Source organism: Mauremys reevesii, linkage group 4 (genome assembly GCF_016161935.1).
Source record: "Mauremys reevesii isolate NIE-2019 linkage group 4, ASM1616193v1, whole genome shotgun sequence".
Lineage (NCBI taxonomy): Eukaryota > Metazoa > Chordata > Testudines > Geoemydidae > Mauremys > Mauremys reevesii.
In genome coordinates, this window is record NC_052626.1 from 104,290,797 (window position 1) to 104,313,677 (window position 22,881).

At 42.9% G+C, this 22,881-nt stretch overlaps 3 long non-coding RNA genes across 3 annotated transcripts in view; 2 read left to right on the forward strand and 1 right to left on the reverse strand.

Annotated features, from left to right (window-relative positions):
- The window catches only part of LOC120404650, a 132,144-nt gene extending 129,295 nt beyond the window's left edge, over nt 1-2,849 (forward strand). Inside the window, exon 4 of the long non-coding RNA XR_005598098.1 lies at nt 2,745-2,849. This is a non-coding gene — a long non-coding RNA (uncharacterized LOC120404650). The remainder of the gene's footprint in view (nt 1-2,744) is intronic.
- LOC120404648 lies at nt 1-17,447 on the reverse strand. The gene is made up of 4 exons (XR_005598094.1): nt 17,207-17,447; nt 16,245-16,315; nt 13,156-13,227; nt 1-432 (listed from the first exon to the last, which is right to left on the reverse strand). It is a non-coding gene; the product is annotated as an uncharacterized LOC120404648 (long non-coding RNA).
- LOC120404649 overlaps nt 4,378-22,881 on the forward strand; it is a 23,976-nt gene continuing 5,472 nt past the window's right edge. Inside the window, exons 1-2 of the long non-coding RNA XR_005598096.1 lie at nt 4,378-4,462; nt 18,342-18,487. This is a non-coding gene — a long non-coding RNA (uncharacterized LOC120404649). The remainder of the gene's footprint in view (nt 4,463-18,341; nt 18,488-22,881) is intronic.

Genomic DNA, 22,881 nt, shown 5'->3' on the forward strand with positions numbered 1-22,881 from the left:
ATGGATAATTGTTTTATTTTGACCCTTTTTAACAATCAATCAAAACCTTGCATACTTTTCCCTGAAAGTCTGTGCACACCCAGTAGCCCCTTTCCCAAGTCTAGCCCTCATGCCAGTAACCAAAATGCCCTGGCTCTTAACTCAGAGCCTCAGTAATAAAGGACTTCACACAGTCTCTCTTCTATCCATTCAGTTTCTGCAGCAATTCCTCTCTGCAGTAGTCCAAATAACAGTCCATTGGGAGCAGGCTCCATCACCTCTCAGCTGTTTGGGGAGTGTTGCAGTCCTTCTCTACTTCCTGTTGCCCTTTTTAATAAAGATCATTAATTAAGTTCCAGCTGTTTCTCAGGTGCAGGTGGTGTGGCTAATCAGCCAGCTGCAGGCCTCTAACCCCAGAGGAATGGTACCCTTTATACTTTTACAAGTTGATAACTGAGTCAAAATTAAAAGAAAAAATGGAAGAATGTTATAAAAACATTGTAGGCCTGATTTATTCACTCAATTATTACACCTTTTAACACTGGCGTGATTCCACTACCTTTGGTGGATTTCCACTAGCATGGAACCTGTCCAAGAATTAGACTCTCACTGTTTTCGTTCTTTACTCTCTTTTGACTAATGGACATTGTCCTTGTTTACTGTTGGATCTGTGGAGAGGAAGTCCTTAAAATCTATTTAAAATTACACTTAGAAAATGACATCAGGAATCATAACATTCAAAAAACAGTGGGAGAACACTTCAACCTCTCTAACCACTCAGTGACAGACTTGAAGGTGGCAATTTTGCAACAAAAAAACTTCAAAAACAGACTCCAAAGAGAAACTGCTGAACTTGAATTAATATGCAAACTAGACACAATTAACTGTGGCCTAAACAGAGACTGGGAATGGTTGGGTCATTACACTAATTGAATCTATTTCCCTATGTTAAGTTCTCCTCACACCTTCTATGGGCCATCTTAATTATCACTTCAAAAAGTTTTTTTCCTCCTGCTGATGATAGCTCATCTCAATTGATTAGACTCTGCCTGTTGGTATGCATACTTCCACCTTTTCATGTTCTCTGTATGTATAAATTTCTCCTGTCTGTGTGTTCCATTCTATGCATCCGAAGAAGTGAGCTGCAGCTCACGAAAGCTCATGCTAAAATAAATTTGTTAGTCTTTAAGGTGCCACAAATACTCCTGTTCTTTTTACTTAGAAAATGATTTACATTAGGCAGAAATGTGTTGTTCCAATGGATGTTGGGTTGTTCTGATGGAAATCCAAAGGTACTTCAGCTTCTTGACAGTCACTGATAAGCCAGGTGCTAATCAGTACAGTATTTCCACTTATGATCATAATTAATTTTAAACAGTAGCAGAGGGCTGAAACCCTGTGTATGGTGATAGACAAGTCAATCTATGCACATCTGAGCTTCTTGATGTACGATGCTCAGATACCTCACTGGTGGTAACTACTGTAAATTTTTACCTTCCCTTGCTACATCAGTGAGTCAGATCTATGTTCTGAAATGCATGAGGAAAAAAAACATTACCAAATAGCTGTACATTTGAAAATGTATTAAGATCCCAACACTTAAAAAAATTGAAGATTATATGCCTTTTGTTACGGTAAGTAAAAAAAATAGAATAAAAATATACACTAAGGCTTTTGGGGGAAAAATAACAAGCTTCCCAGACTTTCATTGACAAAAATCTGTATCCTCAGCCTCTCCCTTTCTATCTTCAGATCTGGAAGCCTTGCAAAAGAGAAATGAAGTGGAATTCACAGACATACTCTCAAAAATATCAGGCTGTATCCCATTAGAAGAGATCCAGGGAACCTTTTAAAAAAAAAAAAAAAAAAAAAAAAAGCAACCAGACTTATTTGCAAAGTAATTCTTTAGCCTTTTCTGCCAAGTGTTAAAAGCTCTATAATAGGGAGTGCAATATGAAGGCGCACCATGTAAATGGCTATTTATTAGCCCCCAGTTCATTTTTGTTCCATTTTATAGAGTATGCTACTTCAAAACAGAATGGAAAGGCATTTACATGACTCACCATCTAGATTATAGACCATGACTGGAACAATAATTGCAACACTTTCTAAAAGCTACAAATACAGTTGCAAATCATACAGAAAGTATGAAAGCTCTGGTTACAACTCCAATGAGCCTTCAGATTACTTTATCTACCATGCATCACTTGGCAACAAAATCTAATAGTTGCTTACTATTGTCAGATATTATTACAGTTAAAGTAAAAGAAAAAGGTGGACAGTCACTTTAAACACTCTTGGCCATCAATGGAGAAATCTGAAAGGTCACTAATACATCAGTCATGAGTCAGAGAGATCTGAAAGGTCACTAATTCATCCTTCTCCTTCTAAAAGAGTCAGTTAACATGACTTTAATTTATGCTCATTATGCCTTCATCGTCTTTTAGGATTTATGAGGAATGAGTGTGATTGTGGGGCAAGGAAATATTGTTCACATAACCAACTCTGCTGGTTAGCTAGTTAGACTTGGGTCCTGGCAGTTTGGGGAGTTTTCAAATCTGAGGTATAAAATGGATGAAGATTAATCCCTAAATGCAGTTTATCACAACACATGCTACCATACATACACTTTTATATGCATACACACTGTGTAACTATACAAACTGTGTATTTTTTGTTTGCCTCCTCCATTTAAGTTAAAACATTTCCATTAAGACCCCAAAATACTATTTAAATTACTAACTAGGCCTGATCCTTTCTTAAAGCGCCCCATCGCGAAACTAAAGAGCACAGAACTTCCTCATTGTGTCATCATAATAATCCCCAGATCAACCACTAAGTGATGTCACAGAGAAATGGCAATTAATGAGGAAGAACAGCAAGTAGATAGGTATCATCTTTTCAGCTAAAAACAATCCTGTTTTCATGTAAATAACCTGAGTAATAAAAGTTGATGGATGAGAAATCAGGAAATATGGGTCCTATGTTTGGGTCATACTGGCTGCCCTGGGTACAAGACCCAAGGGGAAGAAGGGTTTGTAAAGGTGGCTGTAAAATGCCTTTGATCTTCTGTTATTCTGGAGCTAGCTGATGGTACATTGAAGCCACTGAGTATTGCACACTGCTTTCCTTTGCCATGTCCCCTAGGCTGGAGGCTGAGTTGTTGCTGGCTACATATACAACCATCGTGCCACTGGGGATTCCTCTATCCCAAAGGAGCCCTCAGAGGCCAGCTAGGTCAGCTGTACAGCCATGGCATAAAGGGGCCATGACAGATCTAAGAATCAAGCCCTCTATACCTTTAACTGTGTCTTTGACTAGTGATTTTCAACATTTTTCATTAGGCATATGTAGGCCATTAAATATCATAATTTCTAACTCTGATGCAATATTGCCAACCCCAGGTATTTAAAAATCATGATTGGCTTAAAATCATTTATATAGAGAGATATAGTTCTTTTTATTTATCTTCTGTGTTTGGGGGCCTTGGGGACACATGTTTTCAAGCTTTTCTTTACAACCAGGAGGGCTAGAAACTTATTTTGTCTTTAGAATGAAAGCTGAGATTCTCACATAATCACATGACTCCAGGAGTTGGGATCTTAAGGAGAACACCAAATAGCAAGATATTTGGAATAAAATTGCAAGAGTTGGCAACACTGCTGTTGGCATATCATTTCACATTCTTTCTTTGCATGGCAAATAATGGGTTTAGTGTATAATACAGCTTTCTTCCTCTGAAATACTGCTCCAATGGAGGCACTTTGTATTAACTGGGAAGGGGCAATGCCTATTAAAGGTTTTTGGCTCTCAAATTTACTTTCTCCCTGTAGTTCAACAGTGTGGATTTATTAGCCTTCCAGGCATGCTATCAAGGCCATCTTTTTGATAGGCTAGCAATTGATGTTGTAATGTGTCTAAAGGTATGGCTAAGCACAAATGTAACTCAGAATAAAAGAAAGAAGCAGTATTTTGCTAGTTTTACCATGTTTCTACATGAAAGAAACAAATTGAATTAACACACATTAAGAAGCTTCTGACTGCAGAATACAAAAACAACAAGATGGACATGTTAAATCAGGACACATTAAAACATTGGTTAAGTTATTCCAATGCCACTACCTCTCTATAGCAATTGTTTTGCCACGTGTTTGATGGGGCCCTCTTTCTAATTATAATGTTTTATTTTTCCCATCAGTGAATATTTATGGTGTAAAGTAGCCATCAGCACCAGGGATGCCATATTTTAGCCTCTGAGTTTTGATCTCTAGGGCTCCACAAATTGCAGTTACTGTATATTCTGCAAGTGAAGTTTTGTGAATTTGAAATGGAAGATGAAGAGTTTGTTCATTTTAAAGTTAAAATTTATTTAAACATTATTTGTGTCATTAATCCACAGTGTGTCTGGCCACGGCAAAGGTGAAAACAAACATCAGTTTATAATTGGGAAACTGGAAAAGTAAGAAGAAAAGACGCAGCAAAGGTGCAATTAAAAACATGACCCTTGCACTTTGCTATTAAAGTTAACAATCGGGCTCTACTAGACTGCCAGAACAGCAGGTTCTGTAGTCTAGGTCCCATCACTCACAGTGCCCTGCCTCCAGTTCTCAGGAGTATGTATCTATGATCTGAGCCATGCAAGGGCATGAGGGAGAGGCTACTTGCACTATTTCCACATTGTGCTCCCAAGTATGGTCTGCATGGGCTCACTGTGTGGCCCGCGAGCAAGTGGTGGGGTGGGGCTGTCGGGTTCACCCAGGACCAGTGCAACCATCTGGGATTTTTCCTCCCTCTCCTCCCTTCCCCTCACACGGAGTGTGGCGTGGCTTATTGGGCGCCTGGGCCTGATTTAGCTGCTCCCATTGGCCTCCAGCAGGCAGAGTCCCTCCCCCGCCCCCCCCCACCTCAGAGTCGTGTCGCAGCACTCTGCAGGGGAGGGGTTAGGTGCTCGGCAGCTTGGCTGGCTCCACATGGAGCCAGCGGCTGGAGCGGCGTGGGGTAAGGGGAGTCCTGGGGAGCAGTCAGGGAGCAGGAGGATGGTTGGATGGGTCCGGAGTTCTGGGGGCGGGGGAGAGGGTTGGATGGGTCGGGTGTTCTGGGGGGGCTGTCAGGGGGCAGGGGTGTGGAGAGGGATGGGAGCAGTCAGGGGACAGGGAGCAGGGGGAAGGTTGGGAGTTCTGTCAGGGGGTGGGGAGTGATTGGATGGGGCATGGGAGTCCCAGGGGTCTGTCTGGGTGCGGGGGTGTGGATAAGGGTTGGGGCAGCCAGGGGACAGGTAGGGGTAAGGTCCGAGGGGGCAGTTAGGGTGGGGTCTCAGGAGGGAGCAGTCAGGGGACAAGGAGCGGGGGGAGGTTGGGGATTCTGAGGGGGGTAGGGAGTGGATGGGGGCGGGGTTCTCCTCCCAGCCTCTTTTTTGATTATTGAAATATGGTAACCCTAAAAAAGTGGTGCCCTGGCTTGGCAGGGAGGAGCCACCTTCCGGAAGCACCAGAGAGCCAAAGTGTTGGCTTGCAGGGGCAGCGAGCCCCAGCCATGGAGGAGCCAGTGCGGCACAGGGGGGCAGCAGCCCTGCAAAGGCGACAGCACTGCTAGTTGGGAGCAGCCACGCCCCCCCCCCCGGGGGGCTCCTGCTGGCTGCAGCAGATATATGCGGTCAGCGGCCCCTGTGCGCCCCCCGGCTCCCCCCTCACCACGCTCGGGCTTTGCAGCTCCCGGGCATGTGAACCACTGGGACGCGGGGCCCCGAGCCTGCTCCGGAAGGGGCAGCGGTGGTGGTGGTTCACAATCCCAGGAGCTGCAGAGCCCAAGCGCGGTGAGGGGGCACCTGGGGGTGTGTACATGGGGGGCTGGCGCCCACATGCATCTGTTGCAGTTTGCAGGAGCCCCTGTTGGGGGGAGGTGCTGGGCTGCAGCCTAGGCAGGTGGGGCAAGGGGCAGGGCTGCTCCCCACTAGCCATGCTGCCGCCTTTGCAGGGCTGCTGCCCCGCTGCACCGCACCGACTCCTCCATGGCTCAGGCTCACTGCCACCGCCAGCAGGAACCCTCTGGCTTTCTGGTGCCTCCGGAAGGCAGCTCCTCCCTACCGAACTGCTGCAGCAGCCCAAGCCCTGCAAAGCCAGTTATTGAACTCTGGGCTGGAGCTGCCAAGATGGGGTGGAGAGGGCTCACGGGGGGGCTGTGCACCCTCCAGGGGAGTTCAGGGGGCAGGGGGGTGTTGTGTTTGCGGGGGGCTGGAGGGGTTGTGTTTCGGCGGCACTGGGTGGGGGTTCGGCCCTCAGCTGTTTTCTTTACGAGTTGTGCAGACCTAGTCTAGGTAATCTTCGCTATTATTTGACTCACCTTGACACCAGCACTCTAGTTACTATATGCAAATAGCTGTTACATTAAATATGTTCTTTGCTTATCTTGTACATCATCGAAAAATATTAGTTAAGCTCTGTTTATCCTCATGAAACATTCAGAAACAATGTCCCTGCAGAGATGCCAGCAAGAAGTCTGGTGGAGAGCACATATCCTCTCACCAGATTCCTGCCATTCCCATCTCTCATTGAGCCAGTCTGGAATGATGAGACTGCAGCCAAAGTCCAAAAACATTATGCAGGGTACAGCTTGTTCCAGCCATTACAGGAGATTGCATGATGATCAGGGAATTCAAAGCCCAGAGATGAAACTTCAATTGAATGCCTCTAAATTTTCCAAATAGATGATATGGGAACTTTATACCTGGGGCTGAGAAATATTCTGATTGCATTTGTTAGCATGTTATCCTCTTTTTCTATCAGTTTTTAAGCAGAACTTCCCACTGAAGTCAATGAGGAACTCTAGTTAAACATGGATGGCATTAAACGATGCAGGAAAAACCGTTATTTGGGACAAGATTCTGATATCCAGACTCGTGCTTATTAGTTGATGTTTAAGAAATTTCATTGAAACTAATACGATGCTGTTCAATGTGAGTAAAGGAGTTCAAATTTGGCCCATTGTAATGAGGGAGATTTTTAAAAACTGCATTATACTGGATGAGGATGTGCTTATAGGAGGCAGTGTGGTCTAGTGGATAGGGCCTGCAACTCAGGAAACTTGAGTTCTAGTCCCAGTTCTGCTGCTGACTTGCTGGGTGACCTTGGGCAAAACACGTCACTGCTCCATGCCTCAGTTTCCCCATTTGTAAAATAGGGATAACGGCCCAGCTCCTCAAGGGTCTTCAGGCACCTAATAATTGGGTTTAAGATTTTTTTAATGTCAACACTTCTGATGATTTAATTTTTTTTATAGACTGTTTGAGTCCATTAGTGTAACTCTGTTGGGTGCTCAAACATCTCCAACAAGAAATGCATTATCTAGTATCAGCTATGATAGGGGAGGAAAGCAGATGTTTTTAAAAGTAAGAAACTTGATAGCTATGATGGATTCATGGTGTAAAATATATAAGCTCAAAACCCTTTCTATAAAAGGAGCCAAAACTCAGAAGGAATTTGGTGGGTAAAAAGGCAGAAACATTGGCTAATACAGGGGATGAAAACCCTTTCATGTCTAAGGGTATGTCAACACTGCAGCCAGAGGTGTGATTGCAGTACATGTAGAAATGTGTGTGGACATACCTGAGTTAGCCTGGATTTAGCTAGCTTGAATTACAATGAAGTCAGGGCAGCCTGGGTGGCAGCATGGACTATACAAACCTGTCCAGGACTCTGGGTAAGTACTCAAGCAGCTAGCTCACTGCCATTGTTATTCAAGCTAGCTAGATCGAAGCTAGCCCAGGTATGTTTCCACTGCTACAGTCACCCCTCTGATTTCTGTGCTGATACTCCCTAAGTCACTAGTTACAATACAGAGCAGGTTCCTAGTGGCTGAAATTTGTTACTGTCTGTTGTCTGTCTTGGTGTCAGTTCAGTTCCAAGTGGACAGGTTCCTATATTTAAGAAAAGCTTACTATCATAACAGGAAGGCTTGCTGGCTGATTTACTGTTTGACCCTAGAGCGGTCTCTCCATGTCAGGACTGAAGCACATTGGTGCAGCAGCATGGGGCAAGTGTACACTTTTGCTACCTGTGCTGTGCCTGTTTCATAGAAAAACAGGGTCAGATTTTCAAAAGCTCAGCACCCACAACTGGGGCTAGAGTTTCAAGATCTTATCTCCCATGTAGGCATCTGTAAATAAGGGCCAGGTTCTCAATAGTGCTCAGCCCTAACCAGCTCTCTTTGTGACACTTATGGCCAGATTTGTTGCTGATCTCTTTAGAAAAAAACTGGCCACGCACTGGTTGTATAAACAGGAGCCGAACTCTCTTGAAAATTTGACCTTGATAGTGGATGCTGAGCTATTTTCAAAAGCTAGACTATAGAGAGCTTGGGCCAGATCACCCACTGGTATAAACCTATTTCATTCCATTGACTTCATTTGAGCAATGCTGATTTACATTAGATGAGGTTCTTGCCCATTGCATTTTCAATTTTATAAATCTGACATCATCTATAATCAGTGAGGACCTGATGGCTTCAGAGGGCTTTGGATCAGCCCTTAAGTTAATGTAAAATTAGAAGACAGTACATACAATTTTTAAAAGAATACAATGGACTTAAAACCCCTTTCAGAAAAAAGGATGCGCACTCCAGCCTTATATAAGCAGTGTTCCCGGGATAAATTAGCATACACTATAACTGAAGTAATTCCTTGTGCAAAAAGTTAGAACCACGACAGGAGCAAATATTGAGTGTTACTCTAACCAAGTCCCCATTTTTGTGCCTGTAACTTACACCAGTTTTCACCTGGAATTATTTGAACCCACAATTTAGGCCAGTTGTTCATCTATGTACCTGATTTTGGGGTGACACTCAGATGCTTAGATGTTCAAGTGACCTAATTTGCATCTGCAAATAAATAATTTACAGGTACAAAACCAGATGCTGAAAATCTGTCCTTTAAAGTGTAAGGTCTGAATCTGACCAACCATAACATTAGCAGCTTGTCAAAGAAGTGTTTTAGTCCGCACCAGAGACATGTACGTTTTAGTGCCCAATAGTGTGGCCTGCAAACATAGAACTGTTTGAACACAGTGCGCATTAACATAGCACTACATTAATGCGCTCTAGGGAACTCTTCGTTCACACAAGCAGGGTCCACAAGGGCCATTTAGTGCACAACACATTAGTACATACTAAAATTTACACACCCCTGGGGCAGACTACAACACCGTTTAGATAAGCCCTAGAACCTGATCTTGACTTGGCATTGGGGCATCTTTGGCTATTTTGTAAAGTGTCGTGCACATCTTCAGTGCTAGCTAAGTAAGAAATTATATTAACCATTTTCACCCAGATTCAGATATCAGTTATAGGCAAAAAGGATCTTTTAGGCATTTATCTCAAAGTCACAATGAAGTCTAGGAAAAACTCAATGTTCACCAGGAAGATGGCATCAAAACATTACGTTTGCAAGACAAATATTGCAAAACACAGAAATAGTAGAAAAGGGTAGTTTTCCACTGGGGCAGACTGACACATATGGCATTAGCATCCTATCTGTTGGTGCAGTCATTAATTTTTTTTAGCTTTGGGACCAAGTTAATTTCTGCTTCTGTTTCTGAAAGGGAAAACATTTCTCTTTCCTGTTTAGTGAGAGTAAATACATCCTGAACTTTTTCATTCCCTGGCTTTTCTTACCCGACTCACAACTGGTCACAATGATTTACAGCTAAAATGCATCACTCTGGGAGACGTAGCAAATTTTCCAGAAAAGGGAAGAACTCTGTGGTCAGATCCTCAGCTGGTGTAAATCTGTCACAGATCCATTGACTTCAGTTGAACTAGCCCAAGTTACACAAACTGAGGATTTGGTCCTATATTTTTATCCTACTGTTGATCCAAACTATCTCAAGTGTGATGCAGTACCTTTAAAAGGGTGATTTCAGAGTCCAATGTTGTTCCCATTGAAATCAGTGGGAGTTTTTTCCCCACTGGCTCCAACTGCATGCCAGCTCTGTGCTTAAACAGAGTGTCTGATTTATTGGGTTGCCTTCCAGGGGGCTTGTTGTAACCTAATGATAGTGAAGGCCAATGATTGTACTGTTTAATAGGTATAAGATTAGCAAAAATTCTGCTTGGTGGGGATGCATTCAGACCAGGGGTCAGCAACCTTTCAGAAGTGGTTTGCCGAGTCTTCATTTATTCACTCTAGTTTAAGGTTTTGCGTGCCAGTAATACATTTAACATTTTTAGAAAGTCTCTTTCTATAAGTCTATAATATATAACTAAACTATTGTTGAATGTAAAGTAAATAAGGTTTTTTAAATGTTTAAGAAGCTTCATTTAAAATTAAATTAAAATGCAGAGCCCATGGACAGGTGGCCAGGACCCAGGCAGTGTGAGTGCCACTGAAAATCAGCTCGCGTGCCATAGGTTGCCTACCCTTGATTCAGACAGTACCAAGGTGTAACGGGTCGGACTCACCCCTGCGGCACCTCCTGCTGGTGACTCTGGGGAATTAGCTCTTTCCAGCCCTGGAGCGCCCTCTGCAGGCCGGTGATCCACCTGTTTACTACTGGCCCTCATGTCCCTCCCAGGACCCCAGTGCCCCTTTAACCGGGTTTCCCCTTCCCAGGGGAACCCCCACCTTCTATCCCCACTTCACCTCAGTAGTGGCTACTGCCCAGTCTCTATCTAGCCCCATTCACTGGGGCAGACTGCAGTATCCAGTACTCATCATCAGCAAAGGGGGTTTGGACCTGCTGCCTTGGCCTACCCCTGGGCTGCCCCCTGCAACCCCCAGTACCTGTTAGCCCTCTGCTAGGCCGCAGCCTGGGGCTTTCCAGGCTGGAGCTCCCCAGCTCCTCAGCCTTCTCCCAGCCCTGCTTCCCTCAGGTACTCAGTCTAGCTCCCTGCAGCCAGGCCCATCTCTCTCTACAGCCAGAGAGAATCTGTCTGGGTGCCTGGCTCATAGCCTTTTATAAGGGCCAGCTGTGGCCTGATTGGGGTGTGGCCCAGCTGTAGCCACTTCCCCCAATCAGCCCAGCTTAAGAGCAGCAGCTCTCAAACCCTGCCAGGCTGCTTTTAAATCCCTCCAATCCAGGAGCAGGGGTCCACTCTGCTACACAAGGTTTTAAGTGATGTTTAACCAGGCAGTAAATAGATATAGAAAAGAAATTCTAAGATCTTCTATTAATATATCAGGCACCAAATAAAGAGAAAGAAGAAATGCAATGAGTGTCATTTTTTATCTTGTACCAGTAGTTAGACCGTAAGCTCTTTAGGGAAAGGGATTTTTTTTTGTTATGTGGATACAGAGCTTGTACAATGGTACCCTGATTGCTGATTGGGGCCTCTAGACTCTTCCACAATGAAAATAATAATAAAAATGGTCAGCTGTGTATTTTACATCATTTAAAACTCTTATCAAACTTTATTAAAATGGCCTCTTTGCTTTTTCCTGCTGTGCCAATTAGAGAGGTTTCTATTATACTTATAGAAACAGCCATTTAAATGTGACAGGATATTGTGGGGAACACATAATGGACAATTTTGCATCCTGTATGTGCTTCAATAGTTAATCTTATAAGCCCTCAATAGAGGTTAGAACTGGATGAAACTCAGAATTGCTTTTCCATAGGAAATTCTGACATTTCAAGATTTATTTTCATTCCAATTAGGAACAAAATCAAACATTTTTGATATTTTCCACTGAATTCTGGAAAAATGTTTGAGGTTGATCAAAATGCTTCGATCTGAATAAAAAAAGTTTCATTTCAATTCTGACTTTGAAAATTTTATATTTATATTTTTTTAAAAAATTTAAACAAAAAGTAGTTTCAAAATTAAAAAAAAACCAAAACATTCCATTTTGCAAAGGTCGAAAGAGCACATTCTGACCTTATCAAAAAGTTAAGATAAAATAAAACTTCATCAAAAGTGATACATTTCTGCAAAGAGAGTCCTTTTTGACTAATTGTCCATTTGTGGCAGAACAGTTTCCACTGGCAAATTTTCAACTAGCCCTAATAGATGTAAAGATAAGTTTCAACTTGGCCTTTGAATTTCCTTTCATATTAGTACTTAAGTCAGATTTGTGACATGGTTATCTGTGGTTACATGCATGTTCTATAGTGCTACCCCTGACTATTGGGTCATGGATCCCATGATGCAGAAAGTAAGCTAATGGCCTCTCCCATTTATTCCCCATTTTTCCTGAACGAGGTCTCACCACAATGCAGTCTTTATCATCACAGACAAGAGAAGAAACTTTGTTCTCATTTATGGTACCCCCTCACACACAAATAAATTCACTTAAAGCAGACGCTGGGTCAGACATTTAAAATTGACATCTATTTGTTGATTACATCAAAGAGTAAATTAAAACCCACTGAAACAATAAAACTTTATAAATGTATGTGCTGTAGTATTTTGAAGTGGATGTTGGATAAATGTATTGTTGTTGATTCAATGTATGTGACTTTATATTTTGTACGTGGACCCTGATAGGCACATTGTATATAGCAGAAATTCAATAAATACATGATGGTAGTGGAGTGGATAATCAGTTTATTTTCATGAGTTTAGGAATAGTCATGATTGACAGAGCCATAAGGTGGTTATTTTGGGTCATCTTTTATGAGTGAAAATTAATTCATATGAACTACCGTCATCCTGTAGCAAGTAACAAATGAGTACCTGTAGTCTTCTTCAAGTAATGAGGTCTTTTCCCCGAGTACCAGATGTGAACCAACTAGCAATGTGTATCCCAGCTTAGGAAAAATTCCATGCCACGTTAGGGTCAAAATCACTCATGGGCCAAGCCGATGATCGTCACAATTAAAGTTTTGTTCTGTGTACCACACTATATGAATCCACACTTCTGAGATGCAGGCAGTAAAAAGCAGACTAGCAACATGCCTGCATTTTAAAGTGTGGACTTCTTTTCATCTTCTGTCCACTCAATATATTAGTTGCCATACAAAGGCAGTATGTCTGATACTTAGGTGTGTAATAATCATGTACTTGTTCAAAACTAATGTAGCATCTTTGCAGGAGGAGGAGAAGTAACTAAGGGGACCCAGACAACAGTTGATTGTGTGCTTTTTTAGTGGAACAGCAGATGCCCAACCACTAAGAAGTAAAAATATCCCCATGTAACTTTACTCCAGTTGACACAGCTTGAATATCTCAGTTATGAATACAACTTACCAGCCATGAGTTCCATCATTCCGATTCCTGCTAATAATAGTCTCCATGGAAAACCTGAATACAGCAGGTCTCCTAACAGAGAGAGAGAGAGAGAAAGAGAGAGAGAGTGTGTCCATTTTGTTTGTATTGTCTCAAGTTAAATGAGATACAAAAAAAATATTTCACCAAATAATGAAGTCAAGTTATATCTGTTCCTGTGTGAGTACTCATAGGCTAGGGGGGAGGCACTGGGAGCCCTCATCAAAACACCCAAGCAGAAGGCAACCACAGTGCTTGCAAGCTCTTAGTGCAAGGAAGGGACACCTAGGTCTACTAGCAGCTCTGCACGGGTTCAGGCAGTTTGAGGCTGAGGCACTCAGGCCCAGATCCTCAGAGGCATTTAGGCACCTAACACCCAGTTCTCTTGCTCTAATACCGGGAGAATAGGACCTGATTGTGGTCTCCTTAACAGCCATGTTACATCCTTGATATCCATGAACAGTTTAGGAGGGAGCAGACTTGGGCATACTATTTTGTGAGTAGACTTGAGTGAATCAGTCATGTGGATGTTTTTAAAAATCAAAATGGGTCTATTTTTGGAGTTTGGACCAATGGGAGGTAAGTTTCTGAAATCTAGAAACTGATCAGTGACAATGTCTGAGGTGTCCATCTGAATGCCTGAGAATTCAGAGAGGATTTTCACATGACCTTTTTCTCCTGTCAAGTTGGGCTGCTTTTGACTGGTTACAAGGCACAGCTTCTAAGTGGTCAGTGAGGTATATTGACTCGTTCTGAAAATACCAGCTACATTTTGATGGGAATTTTCCAAGATGCTTAAGGGAGCTAGGCACTTCAAATCCTACTGAAATCCATGCTCCTTCAAAAGTCATGGTCTTTGGTACACTCTCTCTTTGCACCAGTCAGAAAGGAAAAATAGTTCCCTGATGTGGTGTGGGATGAAGCATCTTTGCTGTTCCCTTCAAGGCAAACCCAGGATTTCTACAGTGTGAGTAAGAAAAATGAGTTTGGGGCTTAGGGCTTCCTGATTATTGCTAAGTCAGGACAGCAAATAAACTGACCTGTTCCTCTGTTAGAACTCCACACTGTTCTCAAAGCAGCAAGGGAGTTTGCTTACCCAGAATGATCTTTAATTATTTTTAAAGACTTCATTCCCCTTGAAGCTCAAGACGTTTGCTAGCTCTCTCATTTCATCAGTAACATGCTTGCTCTAGGCATTCTGAAATTAGTGTTTGAGTACAGTGCACTGTAAAAGATAGCACAGTACTGAGGAGGAAAAGAGACTACCCAGGAGGGAAGGGGTAATATACCATGGCTAAATTCACCTCTGACATTAAATACATCCATCTATGTTCACTGAAATCAATTTCATGCTCCTGATATATAGTGTAAGGAGTCAGGTATGATCATAAAATATAAAGTTGGTAGCTCCATCACTAGTTCTGCTACATGGCATTTAGCATATTTTGCCAGACGACAGTGGGTAAAGAACTTTCTATACAGGAGCAGCCAATAATATCAAGGTTTTGCTTAGATTTCACATTATAGAGTCAATCTTATTGATCTGTACAAGACAATATATGAAGGTTGTTTTCTATGAGAAATTTACATGAGAGACTATTTAAAATATGTAGATATTATTATGACCCCCTACATAGCTCCTGCCCAGAAGGAACTTTATAATGTTATATGTTCTGTGCTTTCTACAGTACAGTAATAAAAAAAATTGGGCAAAATCCTGCTAAGCGCTTACTCAGGGATATACCCTGACCCCTTGGCTCTATTCCTTTGGACTGCTAGACTAATACAAAGGGGATGGAGAGCTGCTCTGAGGGGGCAGCCCAGGATACAGAGGAAAAGTCTGGTGGTGAAAAAGACAGCATAGCCAGCTGTCTCAGGTGCAGGGGCCATTCCTGGGTGAGTTTGGAGTGGAACTGGAGTGCACTGCTCCCCATCAATTCCTAACCACCACAGGGGACTGCATTAGCTGGCGTAATTTAAAAGAACCCTTAGGCTATTCTGAGTTCCTTCCATGGTCAGGCTGAGGCTCAGTGGAGAGGAAAGGTAACTTTTTAGAGTCACCATCCTCTACTCCAAATCTCTCCCCAAGTCCTGCACCAAGCACAGCTTGGCAAGACCCTCAGATCTGGGCTTCAGTTCTGACATAATGAAAAACTGTCATTAAAGCCAACTGGTGTTTTCCTTGATTAAGAGCTAAGAGCCAAATTATGACCTCAGAAGTATGTACATGGCTCCCCTTGAAGTCCATGAGAGCCGCACAAGGGTAGACTCGGTTCTTGAGACATCCAAGGGTAGCCTCTGTCCTTGAGTAGAGACTACAGGATTTGGCTCAGGGTCTCTAGAATGCAAAGTCTTACCTCTAAATTAATAACCATGTCCTCATTAAGCAGTACATATTTATTAATGCCTATGGAAAAATATTTGCAAAATGGGTTTAATTCCTTTCTCTGTGTTGTGTATAAAAAAACATTGACTACTTCAGCTCTTCTACCTCTATGTCTGAACATATTACTACATTTCCCTCTCAGTGGGCAATAGCTAGGGTGAAGGATTTTATTGTCCGATTCATCATCCCAGCAATAACGTCTCTCCTATTGTGCTTCACATTTTCTCCTGCACCTGTCGAGTTTATCTAGACCAGGAGTCAGTAACCTTTGAGAAGTGGTGTGCCAAGTCTTCATTTATTTACTGTAATTTAAGGTTTCGCGTGCCAGTCATACATTGTACATTTACAGGAGCTGGTGGATGGAACCCCAGACTGGCGGTGGGCTGAGCAGGGCCGGTGGCCAGGACCCCAGACTGGCAGCGGGGGCGGCAGTGGGGGCGGCAGATGGAACCCCAGACTGGCATCGGGCTGAGCCGCTGCCGGCTGGCATCCCGTCCGCTGGCCCCGCTCAGCCCGCTGCTGGCCTGGGGTTCTGTTCATCCAGGCAGGCAGCGGGCTGAGTGGGGCCCGGGACCCTGGCTGCCACTAAAAATCGTGCTGCCTTTGGCACGCATGCCACATGTTACCGGCCCCTGATCTAGACAGACAGATGCAACAAAAGTGGTCTGCGGAAGTGATGACTTACATCTTTTTGGATGTAATCCAGGCAAACTATCTTCAAGCATTTCTGCCCCATCAGCACTGATCCATGGAGACCTTGGTGACCAAAACAAGTCTCATTAATTTGGATTTTTAAAAAAATGTATGTCATTCCAATTGTGATTAGAAGAAATGTGAGTCTAAAAGTCATCAAATAGCAAATTCTGCCATAAGAAGCTACCTTATGTATTGACACATTTCTATGAAGGAACTATTATCATAGGACCAGTAGTGCTAATTACTCTAACACTGTAGAAGTAATTCCACTATAGGTTTTTCCTTTGTTTTTTTAGATACAATACAAGGAAAAGATGACTTGCAAATGCTTTTTTAAAATTGGGTATGCACCCAATTTTTGTTGCTTTAGTGTGCTTAAAGGGATTTTGTTTTTTAAAAAGGTGTTAGGGTTTCCTCTTCCTGCTTGTTTTTAGCCTCAGAAATATCAGGAACATCACATCTCATCTTCCCTAGTGTTGTTGGAGAACTTTTTGGAAATCTCAGAGCACATGGGCTGTGATCTCTCACACCTTTGATTAAAGGGGAGAGAGTGTGGAATCTTCACCAAAGTTGCCCTTTCTCTAACATGTTAATTAGTCATTGATGTTAATAGGTGTTAAAAAAATAAACACAAAACCCAAGGGTTATTAAGTCTATTTAAAATTCCCTCTGAACAGTTCAACATTTACTCTCTTAACTCTTGTGATGCTGTTATTTCACTAGTTTTCCAATTATCATAGACTTTTCCAAACTAGACAGGACCTGAATTTCTAATATAAATAATAAGCAAAATAAACTCTTTACAAACAACTAAAAAAAAAACCCCTTTCATGCCTTCTTTATACACCATGAAGAATCAAAGGAGGACACAGCCTCAGATTTTTCTTTAAGTAAATATTCTATATGATTACTCCAGAAGAAAGACCACAGGAAATTAAGGAAAGTACAGACCTGATCTTGCAGCCTTTACTAATGCAAGTGGTTCTTACTCATGAAGTTTCTTTTGTTTTGTGTTGGCTCAGGTGTAAAAAAGTAGCAGGATCATAACAGATTTCCCCTTTTAGCGAAACAGCAGATGAAATTAATCAGGCCATCATCCTTCAAAGAGAACTATGCAGACAGACCCCTGCATCCAGGCATAGCCCAACTGGTCTCAGCAAAAGTCCATGCACATGATTCTAGTTGCAGAATTGGAGTCTGATTTTTTTATCTCTTCTATCCATCACATATCCTGTTGTTAAACCAAAAGAGTGATTTAGATTATTGGAATATATCACAGGACACCATGGGTCAGAGGCATTATCCAGTTTATGATTAAACGAATTTTTTTCCAAGTACAACTTCTACAAAATCCAACACTGACATGTGCAGGTCTTTATTATATTTATGTTTTTATGTATGCTATATTTGTATTAATCATCATAAAAACATGAAACTAAAGCCAGTTGAAAAACAAAAACTAAATTTTCACAAAAAATGCAAAACAATTAGGGTTGTGTTTTTTAGGAATTTTCAAAAGTTTGGTTGAAATTTTAAAAGATTTTGACAAGTGCTACTAAAATTATGTTCAAACAAACTATGGCAATGTAGGAACAAAACAGAAACTGTAACTGCATCCAGTATGATGGGTTTATCTTCACAAATGTGTTGAATCACATCATGGCCCCAGTGACGGCAATGACTAAACCCCCACTAACTATAAAGACAACAGGATTTGAACTTCTGTAAAGTGTGATCAGAGCTTCACTGACTTAGATCAGAAGAGCGTGAGTACCCATTGCACCATTAATAGTACTCAGATTGTAGATATCTCACATGTGTTAAATGTAACGATAATAATACTCAGCACATATACAGCACTGTGTGTAATAATAACACTTAGCACTTATTTAGCATTCTCCATCCATAGTTCTCACATGGGTAAGCATTATTATCTCCAATTTACAGCCAGAGAAAATGAGGCACAGGTTGATTAAAGTGACTTGATCAAGGTCAAGCAGCAAGTCCATGGCACAGTATCGAGTAGAAAATAGTTCTCCGGCCTCCCAATGTCACATCACTTAAAGCTCTATATTTGCTTTGACAGAATGTTGTGGAGGTGGAGAAACATGGGTGTCAATTGCTGGAGGCAGAACTGAGACACAAATTTCTTTGGGCCAGCTGGGAGAACTGCACACTCATTAAAAGCTTCCACTGAGTGCAATGGGAATTTTTCCTGAGCAAGGACCTCGGGTAAGTGTCAGACCCTTTATGTTATTTACTGACACACTGGAATCTTCAGAAACACATTCACATTATGAACCAAATTCTGAATGCACGAGGCCTAGCTGGGAGCCTATTTCACAAGGCTGTTGTGAAGATTAATTAGTGAATGGCTCTGAAAGTGTGTGTGTTACATAAGTGTTAAGCATTATAATTTAAAGATATATTTTCCTTAAAAACAGACAGGTTATGAAGCATTTTGCTGCAGTGCTCACAGTATTTCCATGACAGTTTCTGATTAGTTACTGTTATCTGTCACTTTATAGATTGACTGTATTAGTCTAATCCTGTAGATTAGTGCCGATCTGTTCTCACCTCCATCTGGAAAAGTGATCATTCTTATAGAGCTCAAAGAATTGAGAAGACTAGGAGAAATGACACATCCATCCCATTACCTTGTCAATCATCCTCTGAACAATTACATTCATACCCTCAATCCACCCACATGCCCCTACTTAACAGCTTGCAAGATGTGCTGTTGCTTGCCTAATGTGAGAGTACCGATTATTTTTCCAGGAAGGTGATTCTACAGCCAATGTCTCAGAAATAGTGTGTGCTTAGTTACACTGTCAGTAAGACTCCGTATGAGTTACATCACAATCAGGCCTGCAGTATCACTCAGGCCTAAAGTTTGAAATTCACTCCATTATATAATTATTCACTTTCCAGTCCTGGATAATTTTGAACTAGATGCTTAACGGTTAAAAAAAAAGATTACGGTAACTATCTTAATGTGATCTATTTTCCACTCTCTCTACAAATGTTTGTGTTGATAGTGTGTTTTAGAGAGTTTGGAGCCTTGGAATAAGAGTTACAATTGATTGTCTTTATGGGCTGCATCAAATGGTGGATTTACAGCAGTTGGAAATGTATAGAGCAAGGGGTAGGAAAATGGGGGAAAACCTGGTTTGCTTCCTTGGTAACAAAACCTACAGCACAGCAGGCAACCACAGCATGATAATTAGGGAATTACAGCTGTTAGTCACAGAAAATATGCTGCAGTTGTGGGTCAGGAACCTAAGGTCATGGCACAGGAAGCAAAATTGTAATTTAGAGGCTGTGAGGAACTCGCTGCATATATTAGCTGCCTTGCTACTTAAGGCATCTCTACACCTGTTCCTCATGGCGGAAATCAAACACAGACAAAACACACGCCAAAGACATATAATGATCTGCCTATCACTATGCTGATTTGATTTATAAAAGGAACGTTATACTGCTCTGGAAAAAGACAGTAATAGGTATTTTTTTGTGTGTTTAAAAAGACAAATTCTTCTTTTAAAACACTTTTTTTTAGTTTCTATTTTTCCTTCATCTTTATTTTCCTGTAAGCTTTTAGGATTTTCTTATACATTCTGGCTCTTCAAGACTTTGAGACAATACAGACTGGGAAGTTCTCCTTTTCCTTTTGCAGTCTATATAATAATATAGTCGAATAAAATGATACTGCAATCTATGGATTTTTTTTCCTGAAATGAATAGAGATGCGGTCTCTTACAACACCTGGCAAGTGAATTGTCAAAGTGAGATATCTGTAATTTGGCTTATCTGTAATTTCTATGATTTTTAAGTTAATATTGGTAATATTTTCTTGTTGCTAAGAAAATATTGAAATCAAACCATTTCACTAAAATCATCTCTGTCTGCATAATATTAATGAGGGCAAACATAACAGAAGGAAAGAAATTGGTAAATGGGTGAGCAAACTTCTGTGTAGCAAAGGGCAAGTCTACACTACAAAATTAAGGCAACCTAAGTTATGTTGACGTACAGTCACCGCAGTAATTAAATCACTTTTGCATGTCCACACTACGTTCCCTGTGTCAGCGTGTCCTCACCGCAAGCGCTTGCACCAATTTAACAGTCAGTGTGGGGCTTTGTGGGAAGGCTTCTGAGAGCCAGCAACAGTCAATGTAAGAAACTGCATTGACCTAACTATGTCAGCCTAAGTGGTATGCCTCTCATGGAGGTTGAGTTAAGTCAGCATAGCGGGCGAGTTACATTGGCAGAAGCAACATTTTAGTGTAGTGTAGACCAAGCCAGATATGCATCTAGATCAAACAATAAATACACTAAGAACAAAAAAAGGTATGGAAAGATTTGCCACCAAAAAAAAAATGTTAAGCATGTAAAAAATATGGTAGAACAAGCAAAATGCACAAGGTGTAAAACTAAGCCAAGATTTTCAACAGAGCCTTAGGGAGTTAGGATCCCAAATCCCATTGAAATTCAGCTCCTTAGGCTCTGTTGAAAGCCCCATACCTAAGGAGTATATTCTGAAGTACAAACTCTTGAATGGAGGCACAAGTTAGCAACTGTAAGGCAATGACAATAAGGCCCATAATAAATAGCATTAGTAAATTATTGACAAAAAAGGTGTAGAGTTCATTGCTAAAGGATTCAAGTTCTGATCCTGCAGTCCTCACAGAGAGAACACTCCTGTTTGCCACAGTGGATGCTTGTTGTGAAGACTGGGCCCTAAATCAATTCTAATCCTAAAATAAATGTTCATAAAGTGGACTGGGGAGGGATAAGGGGGTGTACAATTCCCTGGGGTGAAAGAGCAAACACTAAAGGAAATCAGGAGCTAGTATTATACTGCACTAATGTACACTATCTACTTTTAAAATGGAGACAGAGTCTGATCTCAGTTACACCAGAATAAATCTGAAATATCTGTATTAAAGTAAAATGAGCTACTCTGGATTTATCCACGTGTAACTGAGGGTATGTCTACACTACCCACTGAATCAATGGGTAGCGATCGATCTATCGGGGATCGATTTATCCTGTGTAGTGTAGTGTAGATGCAATAAATCGATCCCCGATCGCTCTCCTGTTGACTGCTGGACTCCAGCTCGGCAAGAGGCGGAAGCAAAGTCAACGGGGGAGTGGCGGCTGTTGATCCTGCGCCACAAGGATGCGAAGTAAGTGATTCTAAGTCAATCTAAGATACGTCGACTTCAGCTATGCTATTCTCATAGCTGAAGTTGCATATCTTAGATCGATCCCCTCCCTAGTGTAGACCAGGCCTGACTGCAGAATCTGGCCTGCAGTTGTTAATTGTAGAACAAAGCTATCAGTTTTATTATGGCCTGATGCCATGACGTGTCAGGCATCTCTTGAGAAAAGTTGAGCCATCTCAGCTCCCACTGAGTTCAGTGTGAGCTGATAAATTCCAGCCAGGGATACCAACTTTCTACTCACACTAAATCGAACACCCTCGCCCTGCTCCCTGCCTCACCCCTCCTCCTCTGAGGCCATGCCTCTTCTCTGAGCCCTCGCCCCCACTCACTTCATCCCTCTTTCTGTCGCTCGTTCTCTCCACCCTCCCTCCCTCACTCACTTTCACCAGGCTAGCTCAGTGGGTTGGGATGCGGCTGGGGGTGAGGGCTCTGGCTGGGGGTATGAGTTCTGGGGTGGGAGCAGAAATGAGACATTCAGGGTGCGGGAGGGGGCTCTGGGATGTGAGAGGGGTGAGGTCTCCATCTGGGGGTGCGGGCTCTGGGGTGGGGCTGGGGATGACGGGTTTGGGGTGCCGGAGAGGGCTGAAGGCTGAGGGGTGGAGCCGAGGGGTTTGGAGTATGGGAGGGGACTCCTGGATAGGCAGGGGGTTGGGGTGTGGGAGGTGGTACAGGTTCTGGGCTGGGGGTTCTGGGCTGGGGCTGAGGGGTTCATGGTGTGGGAGGGGTCTCCATGTTGGGGTGTGGGTGGGTGGAGGCTCTGTCTGGGGGTGTGGTCTCTGGTGTGGGGCCAGGAACCAGAGATTTGGGGTGCAGGAGGGGGCTCCAGGCTGGGGCTCAGGGTTCTGGAGTGCAGGAGGGGTCTCTGGGCTGGAACAGGGGGTTGAGGTGTGGGAGGGCTCCAGCCGGGGGTGCAGGGTCTGGGGAGGGGCTGGCTATGAGGAGTTTGGGGTGCAGGATGGTGCTCTGGGCTGGGATCGAGGGGTTTGGAGGGCAGGAGGGGGATCAGGGCTGGGGCAGGGGGTTGGGGTGCAGGAGGGGGTTAGGGATGCAGGCTCCAGGAGGCACTTACCTCAAGCAGCTCCTGGAAGCAGCAGCATGTCCCCCCTCTAGCTCCTACATGGAGGCACAGACAGGTGGATCTGTGCGCTGCCCCATCTGCAGGTGCCGCCCCCGCAGCTTCCATTGGCCACTGTTCCTGGCCAGTGGGAGCTGAGGAGCTGGCACTTGGGTCGAGGGCAGCATGAAGAGTCCTCTGGCTATCCCTGGGCCTAGGAGCCAGAGGGGGGACATGCCACTGCTTCCGGGAGCCACACGGAGCCATGGGAGGCAGGGAGCCTGCCTTAGCCCCAGTGCACCGCCGACCAGATGTTTAATGGCCCAGTCAGCGGTGCTAACCGG